Source organism: Oncorhynchus keta, chromosome 29 (assembly GCF_023373465.1).
Source record: "Oncorhynchus keta strain PuntledgeMale-10-30-2019 chromosome 29, Oket_V2, whole genome shotgun sequence".
Classification (NCBI taxonomy): domain Eukaryota; kingdom Metazoa; phylum Chordata; class Actinopteri; order Salmoniformes; family Salmonidae; genus Oncorhynchus; species Oncorhynchus keta.
Genome location: NC_068449.1, coordinates 2,757,820 through 2,776,677, shown reverse-complemented (window position 1 = coordinate 2,776,677; position 18,858 = coordinate 2,757,820). Strand labels below are relative to the sequence as shown.

The 18,858-nt window shown below is 41.8% G+C and overlaps 1 protein-coding gene and 1 long non-coding RNA gene across 6 annotated transcripts in view; one reads left to right on the top strand and one right to left on the bottom strand.

Moving 5' to 3' along the window:
- LOC118379849 (E3 ubiquitin-protein ligase TRIM9) overlaps nt 1-18,858 on the top strand; it is a 139,836-nt gene that overhangs the window by 13,309 nt on the left and 107,669 nt on the right. The window lies entirely within an intron of this gene.
- LOC127913515 (uncharacterized) lies at nt 5,944-11,146 on the bottom strand. 2 transcript variants are annotated; one of them, XR_008085858.1, is made up of 3 exons: nt 11,002-11,146; nt 8,907-9,105; nt 5,944-6,249 (listed from the first exon to the last, which is right to left on the bottom strand). It is a non-coding gene; the product is annotated as an uncharacterized LOC127913515 (long non-coding RNA). The 2 variants fall into 2 exon arrangements; XR_008085859.1 differs by lacking the exon at nt 5,944-6,249 and adding an exon at nt 7,977-8,134.

Sequence of the window (18,858 nt, the reverse complement as noted above, 5' to 3'; positions counted from 1 at the left end):
ATACAACAGGTGCAGTAGACCTCACAGTGAAATGCTGAATACAACAGGTGTAGTAGACCTCACAGTGAAATGCTGAATACAACAGGTGTAGTAGACCTCACAGTGAAATGCTGAATACAACAGGTGTAGTAGACCTCACAGGGAAATGCTGAATACAACAGGTGTAGTAGACCTCACAGGGAAATGCTGAATACAACAGGTGTAGTAGACCTCACAGTGAAATGCTGAATACAACAGGTGTAGTAGACCTCACAGGAAATGCTGAATACAACAGGTGTAGGTAGACCTCACAGAGAAATGCTGAATACAACAGGTGTAGTAGACCTCACAGTGAAATGCTGAATACAACAGGTGTAGTAGACCTCACAGTGAAATGCTGAATACAACAGGTGTAGTAGACCTCACAGTGAAATGCTGAATACAACAGGTGTAGTAGACCTTACAGAGAAATGCTGAATACAACAGGTGTAGTAGACCTCACAGTGAAATGCTGAATACAACAGGTGTAGTAGACCTCACAGAGAAATGCTGAATACAACAGGTGTAGTAGACCTCACAGTGAAATGCTGAATACAACAGGTGTAGTAGACCTCACAGAGAAATGCTGAATACAACAGGTGTAGTAGACCTCACAGAGAAATGCTGAATACAACAGGTGTAGTAGACCTCACAGTGAAATGCTGAATACAACAGGTGTAGTAGACCTTACAGAGAAATGCTGAATACAACAGGTGTAGTAGACCTCACAGTGAAATGCTGAATACAACAGGTGTAGTAGACCTCACAGAGAAATGCTGAATACAACAGGTGTAGTAGACCTCACAGTGAAATGCTGAATACAACAGGTGTAGTAGACCTCACAGAGAAATGCTGAATACAACAGGTGTAGTAGACCTCACAGAGAAATGCTGAATACAACAGGTGTAGTAGACCTTACAGTGAAATGCTGAATACAACAGGTGTAGTAGACCTTACAGTGAAATGCTGAATACAACAGGTGTAGTAGACCTCACAGTGAAATGCTGAATACAACAGGTGTAGTAGACCTCACAGTGAAATGCTGAATACAACAGGTGTAGTAGACCTTACAGTGAAATGCTGAATACAACAGGTGTAGTAGACCTCACAGTGAAATGCTGAATACAACAGGTGTAGTAGACCTCACAGTGAAATGCTGAATACAACAGGTGTAGTAGACCTCACAGTGAAATGCTGAATACAACAGGTGTAGTAGACCTTACAGTGAAATGCTGAATACAACAGGTGTAGTAGACCTTACAGTGAAATGCTGAATACAACAGGTGTAGTAGACCTCACAGTGAAATGCTGAATACAACAGGTGTAGTAGACCTCACAGTGAAATGCTGAATACAACAGGTGTAGTAGACCTTACAGTGAAATGCTGAATACAACAGGTGTAGTAGACCTCACAGTGAAATGCTGAATACAACAGGTGTAGTAGACCTCACAGTGAAATGCTGAATACAACAGGTGTAGTAGACCTCACAGTGAAATGCTGAATACAACAGGTGTAGTAGACCTTACAGTGAAATGCTGAATACAACAGGTGTAGTAGACCTCACAGTGAAATGCTGAATACAACAGGTGTAGTAGACCTCACAGTGAAATGCTGAATAGGTGTAGTAGACCTTACAGTGAAATGCTGAATACAACAGGTGTAGTAGACCTCACAGTGAAATGCTGAATAGGTGTAGTAGACCTTACAGTGAAATGCTGAATAGGTGTAGTAGACCTTACAGTGAAATGCTGAATAGGTGTAGTAGACCTTACAGTGAAATGCTGAATAGGTGTAGTAGACCTCACAGTGAAATGCTGAATACAACAGGTGTAGTAGACCTCACAGTGAAATGCTGAATACAACAGGTGTAGTAGACCTTACAGTGAAATGCTGAATACAACAGGTGTAGTAGACCTCACAGTGAAATGCTGAATAGGTGTAGTAGACCTTACAGTGAAATGCTGAATACAACAGGTGTAGTAGACCTCACAGTGAAATGCTGAATACAACAGGTGTAGTAGACCTCACAGTGAAATGCTGAATACAACAGGTGTAGTAGACCTCACAGTGAAATGCTGAATTACAACAGGTGTAGTAGACCTCACAGTGAAATGCTGAATACAACAGGTGTAGTAGACCTTACAGTGAAATGCTGAATAGGTGTAGTAGACCTCACAGTGAAATGCTGAATACAACAGGTGTAGTAGACCTCACAGTGAAATGCTGAATACAACAGGTGTAGTAGACCTCACAGTGAAATGCTGAATAGGTGTAGTAGACCTCACAGTGAAATGCTGAATAGGTGTAGTAGACCTCACAGTGAAATGCTGAATAGGTGTAGTAGACCTCACAGTGAAATGCTGAATAGGTGTAGTAGACCTCACAGTGAAATGCTGAATAGGTGTAGTAGACCTCACAGTGAAATGCTGAATAGGTGTAGTAGACCTCACAGTGAAATGCTGAATAGGTGTAGTAGACCTCACAGTGAAATGCTGAATAGGTGTAGTAGACCTCACAGTGAAATGCTGAATAGGTGTAGTAGACCTCACAGTGAAATGCTGAATAGGTGTAGTAGACCTCACAGTGAAATGCTGAATAGGTGTAGTAGACCTCACAGTGAAATGCTGAATAGGTGTAGTAGACCTCACAGTGAAATGCTGAATAGGTGTAGTAGACCTCACAGTGAAATGCTGAATAGGTGTAGTAGACCTCACAGTGAAATGCTGAATAGGTGTAGTAGACCTCACAGTGAAATGCTGAATAGGTGTAGTAGACCTCACAGTGAAATGCTGAATAGGTGTAGTAGACCTTACAGTGAAATGCTGAATAGGTGTAGTAGACCTCACAGTGAAATGCTGAATAGGTGTAGTAGACCTCACAGTGAAATGCTGAATAGGTGTAGTAGACCTCACAGTGAAATGCTGAATAGGTGTAGTAGACCTTACAGTGAAATGCTGAACAGGTGTAGTAGACCTTACAGTGAAATGCTGAATAGGTGTAGTAGACCTCACAGTGAAATGCTGAATAGGTGTAGTAGACCTCACAGTGAAATGCTGAATAGGTGTAGTAGACCTTACAGTGAAATGCTGAACAGGTGTAGTAGACCTCACAGTGAAATGCTGAATAGGTGTAGTAGACCTCACAGTGAAATGCTGAATAGGTGTAGTAGACCTCACAGTGAAATGCTGAATAGGTGTAGTAGACCTCACAGTGAAATGCTGAATAGGTGTAGTAGACCTTACAGTGAAATGCTGAATAGGTGTAGTAGACCTTACAGTGAAATGCTGAATAGGTGTAGTAGACCTCACAGTGAAATGCTGAATAGGTGTAGTAGACCTCACAGGAAATGCTGAATAGGTGTAGTAGACCTTACAGGGAAATGCTGAATAGGTGTAGTAGACCTCACAGTGAAATGCTGAATAGGTGTAGTAGACCTTACAGTGAAATGCTGAATAGGTGTAGTAGACCTTACAGTGAAATGCTGAATAGGTGTAGTAGACCTTACAGTGAAATGCTGAATAGGTGTAGTAGACCTCACAGTGAAATGCTGAATAGGTGTAGTAGACCTCACAGTGAAATGCTGAACAGGTGTAGTAGACCTCACAGTGAAATGCTGAATAGGTGTAGTAGACCTCACAGTGAAATGCTGAATAGGTGTAGTAGACCTCACAGTGAAATGCTGAATAGGTGTAGTAGACCTTACAGTGAAATGCTGAATAGGTGTAGTAGACCTCACAGTGAAATGCTGAATAGGTGTAGTAGACCTCACAGTGAAATGCTGAACAGGTGTAGTAGACCTTACAGTGAAATGCTGAATAGGTGTAGTAGACCTACAGTGAAATGCTGAATAGGTGTAGTAGACCTCACAGTGAAATGCTGAATAGGTGTAGTAGACCTCACAGTGAAATGCTGAATAGGTGTAGTAGACCTCACAGTGAAATGCTGAATAGGTGTAGTAGACCTTACAGTGAAATGCTGAATAGGTGTAGTAGACCTCACAGTGAAATGCTGAATAGGTGTAGTAGACCTTACAGTGAAATGCTGAATAGGTGTAGTAGACCTCACAGTGAAATGCTGAATACAACAGGTGTAGTAGACCTCACAGTGAAATGCTGAATAGGTGTAGTAGACCTTACAGTGAAATGCTGAATAGGTGTAGTAGACCTCACAGTGAAATGCTGAATAGGTGTAGTAGACCTCACAGTGAAATGCTGAATAGGTGTAGTAGACCTCACAGTGAAATGCTGAATAGGTGTAGTAGACCTCACAGTGAAATGCTGAATAGGTGTAGTAGACCTCACAGTGAAATGCTGAATAGGTGTAGTAGACCTTACAGTGAAATGCTGAATAGGTGTAGTAGACCTCACAGTGAAATGCTGAATAGGTGTAGTAGACCTCACAGTGAAATGCTGAATAGGTGTAGTAGACCTCACAGTGAAATGCTGAATAGGTGTAGTAGACCTCACAGTGAAATGCTGAATAGGTGTAGTAGACCTACAGTGAAATGCTGAATAGGTGTAGTAGACCTCACAGTGAAATGCTGAATAGGTGTAGTAGACCTTACAGTGAAATGCTGAATAGGTGTAGTAGACCTCACAGTGAAATGCTGAATAGGTGTAGTAGACCTTACAGTGAAATGCTGAATAGGTGTAGTAGACCTCACAGTGAAATGCTGAATAGGTGTAGTAGACCTCACAGTGAAATGCTGAATAGGTGTAGTAGACCTCACAGTGAAATGCTGAATAGGTGTAGTAGACCTTACAGTGAAATGCTGAACAGGTGTAGTAGACCTTACAGTGAAATGCTGAACAGGTGTAGTAGACCTTACAGTGAAATGCTGAATAGGTGTAGTAGACCTTACAGTGAAATGCTGAATAGGTGTAGTAGACCTCACAGTGAAATGCTGAATAGGTGTAGTAGACCTCACAGTGAAATGCTGAATAGGTGTAGTAGACCTCACAGTGAAATGCTGAATAGGTGTAGTAGACCTCACAGTGAAATGCTGAATAGGTGTAGTAGACCTCACAGTGAAATGCTGAATAGGTGTAGTAGACCTCACAGTGAAATGCTGAATAGGTGTAGTAGACCTCACAGTGAAATGCTGAATACAACAGGTGTAGTAGACCTCACAGTGAAATGCTGAATAGGTGTAGTAGACCTCACAGTGAAATGCTGAATAGGTGTAGTAGACCTCACAGTGAAATGCTCACTACAGCTTAATGAGAAGGGTGTATGTCGTTAGGAGGAGTTGAAGCTTAATTGCTGCAGTTGGATAAATCAGAGGTCACACAAACTGTTTCGTGGTAGTCTGAACCTTTTTGAAAACAAAAGTATCCACCTCACACACGTGGTTATGGGCTTAGAAAGAAGAAGACACCTGTACCATGTCAGATATACAGACGACATGTATTACATTTAGAATTTTACACATATTCATCACAGAAGACTGAAATATAACAAAAACCGTTTGACATAAAAAAAAACAGATTTTCAGCAGGTTTTTTGTTGTTGTTAACAATAAGGTTTAATTAATTATAAAATTATGAATAATATGAATAACATTCCACCCATGAGGCCACTAGGTTCATTTGACTGCAGGAAAGTAGTAATCCGTTCTGACTACTGCTGACACAGACCAATCACGGGTGACCAATCACGGGTGACCAATCACGGGTGACCAATCACGGGTGACCAATCACGGGGCCGGCGTGCCATAGAAATGCAGGTTGACTCTCTCCGTCAGGATGAAAAGGATTACATAGATCCATCGTTGCTCGTTACTGACACTTTCACCACCATCCTTAGCTACATTGTTGCTGTGTGTCATTCAGCTCCATTCAGCAACGAGGGCGCACTTCAAATTCAAATACTTCAAGTGTAAATACTTCCAATTGAGTACACTACTATAGACCAGAGCCCTATATAGTACACTACTTTAGACCAGAGCCCTATTTCCTATATAGTACACTACTTTAGACCAGAGCCCTATTCCCTATATAGTACACTACTTTAGACCAGAGCCCTATTCCCTATATAGTACACTACTTTAGACCAGAGCCCTATTCCCTATATAGTACACTACTTTAGACCAGAGCCCTATTCCCTATATAGTGCACTACTTTAGACCAGAGCCCTATTCCCTATATAGTACACTACTTTAGACCAGAGCCCTATTCCCTATATAGTACACTACTTTAGACCAGAGCCCTATTCCCTATATAGTACACTACCTTAGACCAGAGCCCTATTCCCTATATAGTGCACTACTTTAGACCAGAGCCCTATTCCCTATATAGTACACTACTTTAGACCAGAGCCCTATTCCCTATATAGTACACTACTATAGACCAGAGCCCTATTCCCTATATAGTGCACTACTTTAGACCAGAGCCCTATTCCCTATATAGTACACTACTTTAGACCAGAGCCCTATTCCCTATTTAGTACACTACTTTAGACCAGAGCCCTATTCCTATATAGTACACTACTATAGACCAGAGCCCTATTCCCTATATAGTACACTACTTTAGACCAGAGCCCTATTCCCTATATAGTACACTACTTTAGACCAGAGCCCTATTCCTATATAGTACACTACTATAGACCAGAGCCCTATTCCCTATATAGTACACTACTTTAGACCAGAGCCCTATTTCCTATATAGTGCTATTCCTACTTTAGACCAGAGCCCTATTCCTATATAGTACACTACTTTAGACCAGAGCCCTATTCCCTATATAGTACACTACTTTAGACCAGAGCCCTATTCCCTATATAGTACACTACCTTAGACCAGAGCCCTATTTCCTATATAGTACACTACTTTAGACCAGAGCCCTATTCCCTATATAGTACACTACTTTAGACCAGAGCCCTATTCCTTATATAGTACACTACTTTAGACCAGAGCCCTATTCCCTATATAGTACACTACTTTAGACCAGAGCCCTATTCCCTATATAGTGCACTACTTTAGACCAGAGCCCTATTCCCTGTATAGTACACTACTTTAGACCAGAGCCCTATTACCTATATAGTACACTACTTTAGACCAGAGCCCTATTCCCTATATAGTACACTACTTTAGACCAGAGCCCTATTCCTATATAGTACACTACTTTAGACCAGAGCCCTATTCCCTGTATAGTACACTACTTTAGACCAGAGCCCTATTCCCTATATAGTGCACTACTTTAGACCAGAGCCCTATTCCCTATATAGTACACTACTTTAGACCAGAGCCCTATTCCCTATATAGTACACTACTTTAGACCAGAGCCCTATTCCCTATATAGTACACTACTTTAGACCAGAGCCCTATTCCCTGTATAGTACACTACTTTAGACCAGAGCCCTATTCCTATATAGTGCACTACTATAGACCAGAGCCCTATTCCCTATATAGTGGTACTACTTTAGACCAGAGCCATATTCCCTATATAGTACACTACCTTAGACCAGAGCCCTATTCCCTATATAGTACACTACCTTAGACCAGAGCCCTATTCCCTATATAGTGCACTACCTTAGACCAGAGCCCTATTCCCTATATAGTGCACTATTTTAGCCCAGAGCCCTATTTCCTATATAGTACACTACCTTAGACCAGAGCCCTATTCCCTATATAGTACACTACCTTTGACCAGAGCCCTATTCCCTATATAGTGCACTACCTTAGACCAGAGCCCTATTCCCTATATAGTGCACTACTTTAGCCCAGAGCCCTATTTCTTATATAGTACACTACCTTAGACCAGAGCCCTATTCCCTATATAGAGCACTACTTTAGACCAGAGCCCTATTCCTATATAGTGCACTACTTTAGACCAGAGCCCTATTCCCTATATAGTACACTACTTTAGACCAGAGCCCTATTCCTATATAATACACTACTTTAGACCAGAGCCCTATTCCCTATATAGTGCACTACTTTAGACCAGAGCCCTATTCCCTATATAGTACACTACTTTAGACCAGAGCCCTATTTCCTATATAGTGCACTACTTTAGACCAGAGCCCTATTCCCTATATAGTACACTACTTTAGACCAGAGCCCTATTCCCTATATAGTGCACTACTTTAGACCAGAGCCCTATTCCCTATATAGTACACTACCTTAGACCAGAGCCCTATTCCTATATAGTGCACTACTTTAGACCAGAGCCCTATTCCCTATATAGTACACTACTTTAGACCAGAGCCCTATTCTCTATATAGTGCACTACTTTAGACCAGAGCCCTATTCCTATATAGTACACTACTTTAGACCAGAGCCCTATTCCTATATAGTACACTACTTTAGACCAGAACCCTATTCCCTATATAGTACACTACTTTAGACCAGAGCCCTATTCCCTATATAGTACACTACTTTAGACCAGAGCCCTATTCCCTGTATAGTACACTACTTTAGACCAGAGCCCTATTCCCTATATAGTGCACTACTTTAGACCAGAGCCCTATTCCCTATATAGTGCACTACTTTAGACCAGAGCCCTATTCCCTGTATAGTACACTACTTTAGACCAGAGCCCTATTCCCTGTATAGTACACTACTTTAGACCAGAGCCCTATTCCCTGTATAGTACACTACTTTAGACCAGAGCCCTATTCCCTGTATAGTACACTACTTTAGACCAGAGCCCTATTCCCTATATAGTGCACTACTTTAGACCAGAGCCCTATTCCTATATAGTGCACTACTTTAGACCAGAGCCCTATTTCCTATATAGTGCACTACTTTAGACCAGAGCCCTATTCCCTATATAGTACACTACTTTAGACCAGAGCCCTATTCCCTATGTAGTGCACTACTTTAGACCAGAGCCCTATTCCTATATAGTGCACTACTTTAGACCAGAGCCCTATTCCCTATATAGTACACTACTTTAGACCAGAGCCCTATTCCCTATATAGTGCACTACTTTAGACCAGAGCCCTATTCCCTATATAGTACACTACTTTAGACCAGAGCCCTATTCCCTATATAGTACACTACTTTAGACCAGAGCCCTATTCCCTATATAGTGCACTACTTTAGACCAGAGCCCTATTCCCTATATAGTACACTACTTTAGACCAGAGCCCTATTCCCTATATAGTACACTACTTTTGACCAGAGCCCTATTCCCTATATAGTACACTACTTTAGACCAGAGCCCTATTCCCTATATAGTACACTACTTTAGACCAGAGCCCTATTCCCTATATAGTACACTACTTTAGACCAGAGCCCTATTCCTATATAGTACACTACTTTAGACCAGAGCCCTATTCCCTATATAGTGCACTACTTTAGACCAGAGCCCTATTCCCTATATAGTACACTACTTTAGACCAGAGGCCTATTCCCTATATAGTGCACTACTTTAGACCAGAGCCCTATTCCCTATATAGTACACTACTTTAGACCAGAGCCCTATTCCCTATATAGTACACTACTTTAGACCAGAGCCCTATTCCTATATAGTGCACTACTTTAGACCAGAGCCCTATTCCTATATAGTACACTACTTTAGACCAGAGCCCTATTCCCTATATAGTACACTACTTTAGACCAGAGCCCTATTCCCTATATAGTACACTACTTTAGACCAGAGCCCTATTCCTATATAGTGCACTACTTTAGACCAGAGCCCTATTCCTATATAGTACACTTAGACCAGAGCCCTATTCCTATATAGACCAGACCAGCCCTAGTGCACTACTTTAGACCAGAGCCCTATTCCCTATATAGTACACTACTTTAGACCAGAGCCCTATTCCCTATATAGTGCACTACTTTAGACCAGAGCCCTATTCCCTATATAGTGCACTACTTTAGACCAGAGCCCTATTCCCTATATAGTACACTACTTTAGACCAGAGCCCTATTCCTATATAGTACACTACTTTAGACCAGAGCCCTATTCCCTATATAGTACACTACTTTAGACCAGAGCCCTATTCCCTATATAGTACACTACTTTAGACCAGAGCCCTATTCCCTATATAGTACACTACTTTAGACCAGAGCCCTATTCCCTATATATAGTGCACTACTTTAGACCAGAGCCCTATTCCTATATAGTGCACTACTTTAGACCAGAGCCCTATTCCCTATATAGTGTACTACTTTAGACCAGAGCCCTATTCCTATATAGTGCACTACTTTAGACCAGAGCCATATTCCCTATATAGTACACTACTTTAGACCAGGGCCCTATTCCCTATAGTGCACTACTTTAGACCAGAGCCCTATTCCCTATATAGTGTACTACTTTAGACCAGAGCCCTATTCCCTATATAGTGCACTACTTTAGACCAGAGCCCTATTCCCTATATAGTACACTACTTTAGACCAGGGCCCTATTCCCTATATAGTACACTACTTTAGACCAGAGCCCTATTCCCTATATAGTACACTACTTTAGACCAGAGCCCTATGGCACCCTATTCCCTATATAGTACACTACTTTAGACCAGAGCCCTATTCCCTATATAGTGCACTACTTTAGACCAGAGCCCTATTCCCTATATAGTACACTACTTTAGACCAGAGCCCTATTCCTATATAGTACACTACTATAGACCAGAGCCCTATTCCTATATAGTGCACTACTTTAGACCAGAGCCCTATTCCCTATATAGTACACTACTTTAGACCAGAGCCCTATTCCCTATATAGTGCACTACTGTAGATCAGAGCCCTATTCCCTATATAGTAAGCTACTTTAGACCAGAGCCCTATTCCCTATATAGTGCACTACTTTAGATCAGAGCCCTATTCCCTATATAGTAAGCTACTTTAGACCAGAGCCCTATTCCCTATATAGTGCACTACTTTAGATCAGAGCCCTATTCCCTATATAGTAAGCTACTTTAGACCAGAGCCCTATTCCCTATATAGTGCACTACTTTAGACCAGAGCCCTATTCCTATATAGTGCACTACTTTAGACCAGAGCCCTATTCCTATATAGTACACTACTTTAGACCAGAGACCTATTCCCTATATAGTGCACTACTTTAGACCAGAGCCCTATTCCCTATATAGTACACTACTTTAGACCAGAGCCCTATTCCCTATATAGTGCACTACTTTAGACCAGAGCCCTATTCCCTATATAGTGCACTACTTTAGACCAGAGCCCTATTCCTATATAGTACACTACTTTAGACCAGAGCCCTATTCCCATATATAGTACACTACTTTAGACCAGAGCCCTATTTCCTATATATAGTACACTACTTTAGACCAGAGCCCTATTCCTATATAGTACACTACTTTAGACCAGAGCCCTATTCCCTATATATAGTACACTACTTTAGACCAGAGCCCTATTCCCTATATATAGTGCACTACTTTAGACCAGAGCCCTATTCCCTATATAGTGCACTACTTTAGACCAGAGCCCTATTCCCTATATAGTGTACTACTTTAGACCAGAGCCCTATTCCCTATATAGTGCACTACTTTAGACCAGAGCCATATTCCCTATATAGTACACTACTATAGACCAGAGCCCTATTCCTATATAGTGCACTACTTTAGACCAGAGCCCTATTCCCTATATAGTGTACTACTTTAGACCAGAGCCCTATTCCCTATATAGTACACTACTTTAGACCAGAGCCCTATTCCCTATATAGTACACTACTTTAGACCAGAGCCCTATTCCTATATAGTACACTACTTTTTACCAGAGCCCTATTCCCTATATAGTACACTACTTTTTACCAGAGCCCTATTCCCTATATAGTACACTACTTTTTACCAGAGCCCATAAGGCTAAATCAAATCAAATCAAACTTTATTAGTCACATGCGCCCAATACAACAAGTGTAGAGACTTTACCGTGAAAATGCTTTACTTACAAGCCCTTAACCAACAGTGCAGTTCGAGATAGAATTAAGAAAATATTTACCAAATAAACTAAAGTAAAAAAATATAAAAAGTAACACAATAACATAACAATAACGAGGCTATATACGGGGTACTGGTACCGAGTCAGTGTGCGGGGTACAGGTTAGTCGAGATAATTTGGTAGGGCTAAAGTGACTATGCATAGATAATAAACAACGAGTGGCAGCAGTGTACAAAACAAGGGGGGAGGGGGGGGGTGTAAATAGTGGCCATTTGATGGGCTCATAGGGCCCTGGTCAAAAGTAGTGCACTATATAGGGAATAGGGTGCCATTTGGGACAGTAGAGAAGTGTCATTGTCAGAATGGATCAAAGCTATTGTATAAGCAGTCGCTTGTTTCCTTAAAGCACAAAGCCCCTGCTCTTGTCAGATGACAGTGTTCTGTCATGTTCCTGTCGTCACCAAGACCATTGGCTTATAGTCCATTGTCCCTGTTGTCCGTTGCCCTGTCACTGTCTACATCCCAAAAGGCACACGATTCCCTATATTATAGTGCCCCCCATTTGACCAGTGCCCTATCAGAGCCACTATGGAGTGAATAAGGTGCCATTTGGTACACAGGCTATGCCTCAAGAGATTTTGTTCAGTCGAAGTGTTTTTACGGATGCGTTCCATTTGTATAATATCAAACGTGATGTTGGCAGAGCGCCCCCCGTTCTAAGGACAACTGCACAGTCACACCAGCCACGGTGTCACCATAGCAACCGAATCCCCATAGATGTTGTGTTAGATAAAGTACCTGACCCCATATGATTTATCCCAGATGCTTTCCAGCATTTTGTTTTGTGTGTGTGTGTGTGTGTGTTGGTGCTTTATGATGACTGGGACCATTACTACTCATCTATGTGAGTACCCCCTCCTCCATCTATGTGAGTACCCCCTCCTCCATCTATGTGAGTACCCCCTCCTCCATCTATTTGAGTACCCCTTCCTCCATCTATGTGAGTACCCCCTCCTCCATCTATGTGAGTACCCCCTCCTCCATCTATGTGAGTACCCCCTCCTCCATCTATGTGTGTACCCCCTCCTCCATCTATATGAGTATCCCCTCCTCCATCTATGTGTGAGTACCCCCTCCTCCATCTATGTGAGTACCCCCTCCTCCATCTATGTGGTGAGTGAGTACCCCCTCCTCCATCTATGTGGTGAGTGAGTACCCCCTCCTCCATCTATGTGAGTACCCCCTCCATCTATGTGAGTACCCCTCCTCCATCTATGTGAGTACCCCCTCCATCTATGTGAGTACCCCCTCCTCCATCTATGTGAGTACCCCCTCCTCCATCTATGTGAGTACCCCCTCCTCCATCTATTTGAGTACCCCCTCCTCCATCTATTTGAGTACCCCTTCCTCCATCTATGTGAGTACCCCTTCCTCCATCTATTTGAGTACCCCTTCCTCCATCTATGTGAGTACCCCTTCCTCCATCTATATGAGTACCCCTTCCTCCATCTATGTGAGTACCCCTTCCTCCATCTATGTGAGTACCCCTTCCTCAATCTATGTGAGTACCCCTTCCTCTATCTATGTGAGTACCCCTTCCTCTATCTATGTGAGTACCCCCTCCTCCATCTATGTGAGTGAGTACCCCCTCCTCCATCTATGTGAGTACCCCCTCCTCCATCTATGTGAGTACCCTTCCTCCATCTATGTGAGTGAGTACCCCTTCCTCTATCTATGTGAGTGAGTACCCCCTCCTCCATCTATGTGAGTACCCCCTCCTCCATCTATGTGAGTACCCCCTCCTCCATCTATGTGAGTACCCCTTCCTCTATCTATGTGAGTACCCCTTCCTCCATCTGTGAGTGAGTAACCCTTCCTCCATCTATGTGAGTGAGTACCCCCTCCTCCATCTATGTGAGTACCCCCTCCTCCATCTATGTGAGTACCCCTTCCTCCATCTATGTGAGTACCCCCTCCTCCATCTATGTGAGTACCCCTCCTCCATCTATGTGAGTACCCCCTCCTCCATCTATGTGAGTACCCCCTCCATCTATGTCAGTACCCCCTCCTCCATCTATGTGAGTACCCCCTCCTCCATCTATGTGAGTACCCCTTCCTCCATCTATGTGAGTACCCCCTCCTCGATCTATGATCTATCTGAGTGAGTACCCCCTCCTCCATCTATGTGAGTACCCCCTCCTCCATCTATGTGTGTACCCCCTCCTCCAACTATGTGAGTACTCACTCCTCCATCTATGTGAGTACCCCCTCCTCCATCTATGTGAGTATCCCCTCCTCCATCTATGTGAGTACCCCCTCCTCCATCTTTGTGAGTACCCCCTCCTCTATCTATGAGCACCCTCCTCCATCTATGTGAGTACCCCTCCTCCATCTATGTGAGTACCCCCTCCTCCATCTATGTGAGTACCCCCTCCTCTATCTATGAGTACCCCCTCCTCCATCTATGTGAGTACCCCCCCTATTTCTAAACCACCCTGTTAGTCATGTCTATATCTAAACCACCCTGTTAGTCAAGTTTAAACCACCCTGTTAGTCATGTCTATATCTAAACCACCCTGTTATTCATGTCTAAACCACCCTGTTAGTCATATCTAAACCACCCTGTTAGTCATGTCTAAACCACCCTGTTAGTCATATCTATATCTAAACCACCCTGTTAGTCATATCTATATCTAAACCACCCTGTTAGTCATATCTATATCTAAACCACCCTGTTAGTCACATCTAAACCACCCTGTTAGTCACATCTAAACCACTCTGTTAGTCATGTCTATATCTAAACCACCCTGTTAGTCATGTCTATATCTAAACCACCCTGTTAGTCATGTCTATATCTAAACCACCCTGTTAGTAAAGTTTAAACCACCCTGTTAGTCATGTCTAAACCACCCTGTTAGTCATGTCTATATCTAAACCACCCTGTTAGTCATGTCTATATCTAAACCACCCTGTTAGTCATGTCTATATCTAAACCACCCTGTTAGTCATGTCTAAACCACCCTGTTAGTCATGTCTATATCTAAACCACCCTGTTAGTCATGTCTATATCTAAACCACCCTGTTAGTCATGTCTATATCTAAACCACCCTGTTAGTCCTGTCCAGTCATATCTAAACCACCCTGTTAGTCATGTCTATATCTAAACCACCCTGTTAGTCATGTCTATATCTAAACCACCCTGTTAGTCATGTCTATATCTAAACTACCCTGTTAGTCATGTCTATATCTAAAACACCCTGTTAGTCATGTCTATATCTAAACCACCCTGTTAGTCATGTCTATATCTAAACCTCCCTGTTAGTCATGTCTAAACCACCCTGTTAGTCATGTCTATATCTAAACCACCCTGTTAGTCATGTCTAAACCACCCTGTTAGTCATGTCTATATCTAAACCACCCTGTTAGTCATATCTATATCTAAACCACCCTGTTAGTCATGTCTATATCTAAACCACCCTGTTAGTCATGTCTATATCTAAACCTCCCTGTTAGTCATGTCTAAACCACCCTGTTAGTCATGTCTAAACCACCCTGTTAGTCATGTCTATATCTAAACCACCCTGTTAGTCATGTCTATATCTAAACCACCCTGTTAGTCATGTCCATATCTAAACCACCCTGTTAGTCATGTCTATATCTAAACCACCCTGTTAGTCATGTCTATATCTAAACCACCCTGTTAGTCATGTCTATATCTAAACCACCCTGTTAGTCATGTCTAAACCACCCTGTTAGTCATGTCTATATCTAAACCACCCTGTTAGTCATGTCTATATCTAAACCACCCTGTTAGTCATGTCTATATCTAAACCACCCTGTTAGTCATGTCTAAACCACCCTGTTAGTCATGTCTATATCTAAACCACCCTGTTAGTCATGTCTATATCTAAACCACCCTGTTAGTCATGTCTATATCTAAACCACCCTGTTAGTCATGTCTATATCTAAACCACCCTGTTAGTCATGTCCATATCTAAACCACCCTGTTAGTCATGTCTAAACCACCCTGTTAGTCATGTCTCTATCTAAACCACCCTGTTAGTCATGTCTATATCTAAACCACCCTGTTAGTCATGTAGTCATATCTAAACCACCCTGTTAGTCATGTCTATATCTAAACCACCCTGTTAGTCATGTCTATATCTAAACCACCCTGTTAGTCATGTCTATATCTAAACCACCCTGTTAGTCATGTCTATATCTAAACCACCCTGTTAGTCATGTCTATATCTAAACCACCCTGTTAGTCATGTCTATATCTAAACCACCCTGTTAGTCATGTCTATATGTAAACCACCCTGTTAGTCATGTCTATATCTAAACCACCCTGTTAGTCATGTCTATATCTAAACCACCCTGTTAGTCATGTCTATATCTAAACCACCCTGTTAGTCATGTCTATATCTAAACCACCCTGTTAGTCATGTCTATATCTAAACCACCCTGTTAGTCATGTCTATATCTAAACCACCCTGTTAGTCATGTCTATATCTAAACCACCCTGTTAGTCATGTCTATATCTAAACCACCCTGTTTAGTCACCCTGTCTCATATCTAAACCACCCTGTTAGTCATGTCTATATCTAAACCACCCTGTTAGTCATGTCTAAACCACCCTGTTAGTCATGTCCATATCTAAACCACCCTGTTAGTCATGTCTATATCTAAACCACCCTGTTAGTCATGTCTATATCTAAACCACCCTGTTAGTCATGTCCATATCTAAACCACCCTGTTAGTCATGTCCATATCTAAACCACCCTGTTAGTCATGTCTATATCTAAACCACCCTGTTAGTCATGTCCATATCTAAACCACCCTGTTAGTCATGTCTATATCTAAACCACCCTGTTAGTCATGTCTACCACCCTGTTATCTAAACCACCCTGTTAGTCATGTCTATATCTAAACCACCCTGTTAGTCATGTCTATATCTAAACCACCCTGTTAGTCATGTCTATATCTAAACCACCCTGTTAGTCATGTCTATATCTAAACCACCCTGTTCAGTCATGTATCTAAACCACCCTGTTAGTCATGTCTATATCTAAACCACCCTGTTTCAGTCATGTCTAAACCACCCTGTTAGTCATGTCTATATCTAAACCACCCTGTTAGTCATGTCTATATCTAAACCACCCTGTTAGTCATGTCTATATCTAAACCACCCTGTTAGTCATGTCTATATCTAAACCACCCTGTTAGTCATGTCTAAACCACCCTGTTAGTCATGTCTAAACCACCCTGTTAGTCATGTCTATATCTAAACCACCCTGTTAGTCATGTCTATATCTAAACCACCCTGTTGGTCATGTCCATATCTAAACCACCCTGTTAGTCATGTCTATATCTAAACCACCCTGTTGGTCATGTCTATATCTAAACCACCCTGTTAGTCATGTCTATATCTAATGTCTAAACCACCCTGTTAGTCATGTCTAAACCACCCTGTTAGTCATGTCTATATCTAAACCACCCTGTTAGTCATGTCTATATCTAAACCACCCTGTTAGTCATGTCTATATCTAAACCACCCTGTTAGTCATGTCTATCTAAACCACCCTGTTAGTCATGTCTATATCTAAACCACCCTGTTAGTCATGTCTATATCTAAACCACCCTGTTAGTCATGTCTATATCTAAACCACCCTGTTAGTCATGTCTATATCTAAAACCACATGTCCTGTTAGTCATGTCCATATCTAAACCACCCTGTTAGTCATGTCTAAACCACCCTGTTAGTCATGTCTAAACCACCCTGTTAGTCATGTCTAAACCACCCTGTTAGTCATGTCTATATCTAAACCACCCTGTTAGTCATGTCTATATCTAAACCACCCTGTTAGTCATGTCTATACCTAAACCACCCTGTTAGTCATGTCTATATCTAAACCACCCTGTTAGTCATGTCTATATCTAAACCACCCTGTTAGTCATGTCTACCTGTTATCTAAACCACCCTGTTAGTCATGTCTATATCTAAACCACCCTGTTAGTCATGTCTATATCTAAACCACCCTGTTAGTCATGTCTATATGTAAACCACCCTGTTAGTCATGTCTATATCTAAACCACCCTGTTAGTCATGTCTAAACCACCCTGTTAGTCATGTCCATATCTAAACCACCCTGTTAGTCATGTCTATATCTAAACCACCCTGTTAGTCATGTCTATATCTAAACCACCCTGTTAGTCATGTCTATATCTAAACCACCCTGTTAGTCATATCTATATCTAAACCACCCTGTTAGTCATGTCTATATCTAAACCACCCTGTTAGTCATGTCTATATCTAAACCACCCTGTTAGTCATGTCTATATCTAAACCACCCTGTTAGTCATGTCTAAACCACCCTGTTAGTCATGTCTATATCTAAACCACCCTGTTAGTCATGTCTATATCTAAACCACCCTGTTAGTCATATCTAAACCACCCTGTTAGTCATGTCTAAACCACCCTGTTAGTCATGTCCATATCTAAACCACCCTGTTAGTCATGTCTATATCTAAACCACCCTGTTAGTCATGTCTATATCTAAACCACCCTGTTAGTCATGTCCATATCTAAACCACCCTGTTAGTCATGTCCATATCTAAACCCCACCCTGTTAGTCATGTCTAAACCACCCTGTTAGTCATGTCTATATCTAAACCACCCTGTTAGTCATGTCCATATCTAAACCACCCTGTTAGTCATGTCCATATCTAAACCACCCTGTTAGTCATGTCTAAACCACCCTGTTAGTCATGTCTATATCTAAACCACCCTGTTAGTCATGTCTAAACCACCCTGTTAGTCATGTCCATATCTAAACCACCCTGTTAGTCATGTCTATATCTAAACCACCCTGTTAGTCAAGTCTAAACCACCCTGTTAGTCATGTCTATATCTAAACCACCCTGTTAGTCATGTCTAAACCACCCTGTTAGTCATGTCCATATCTAAACCACCCTGTTAGTCATGTCTAAACCA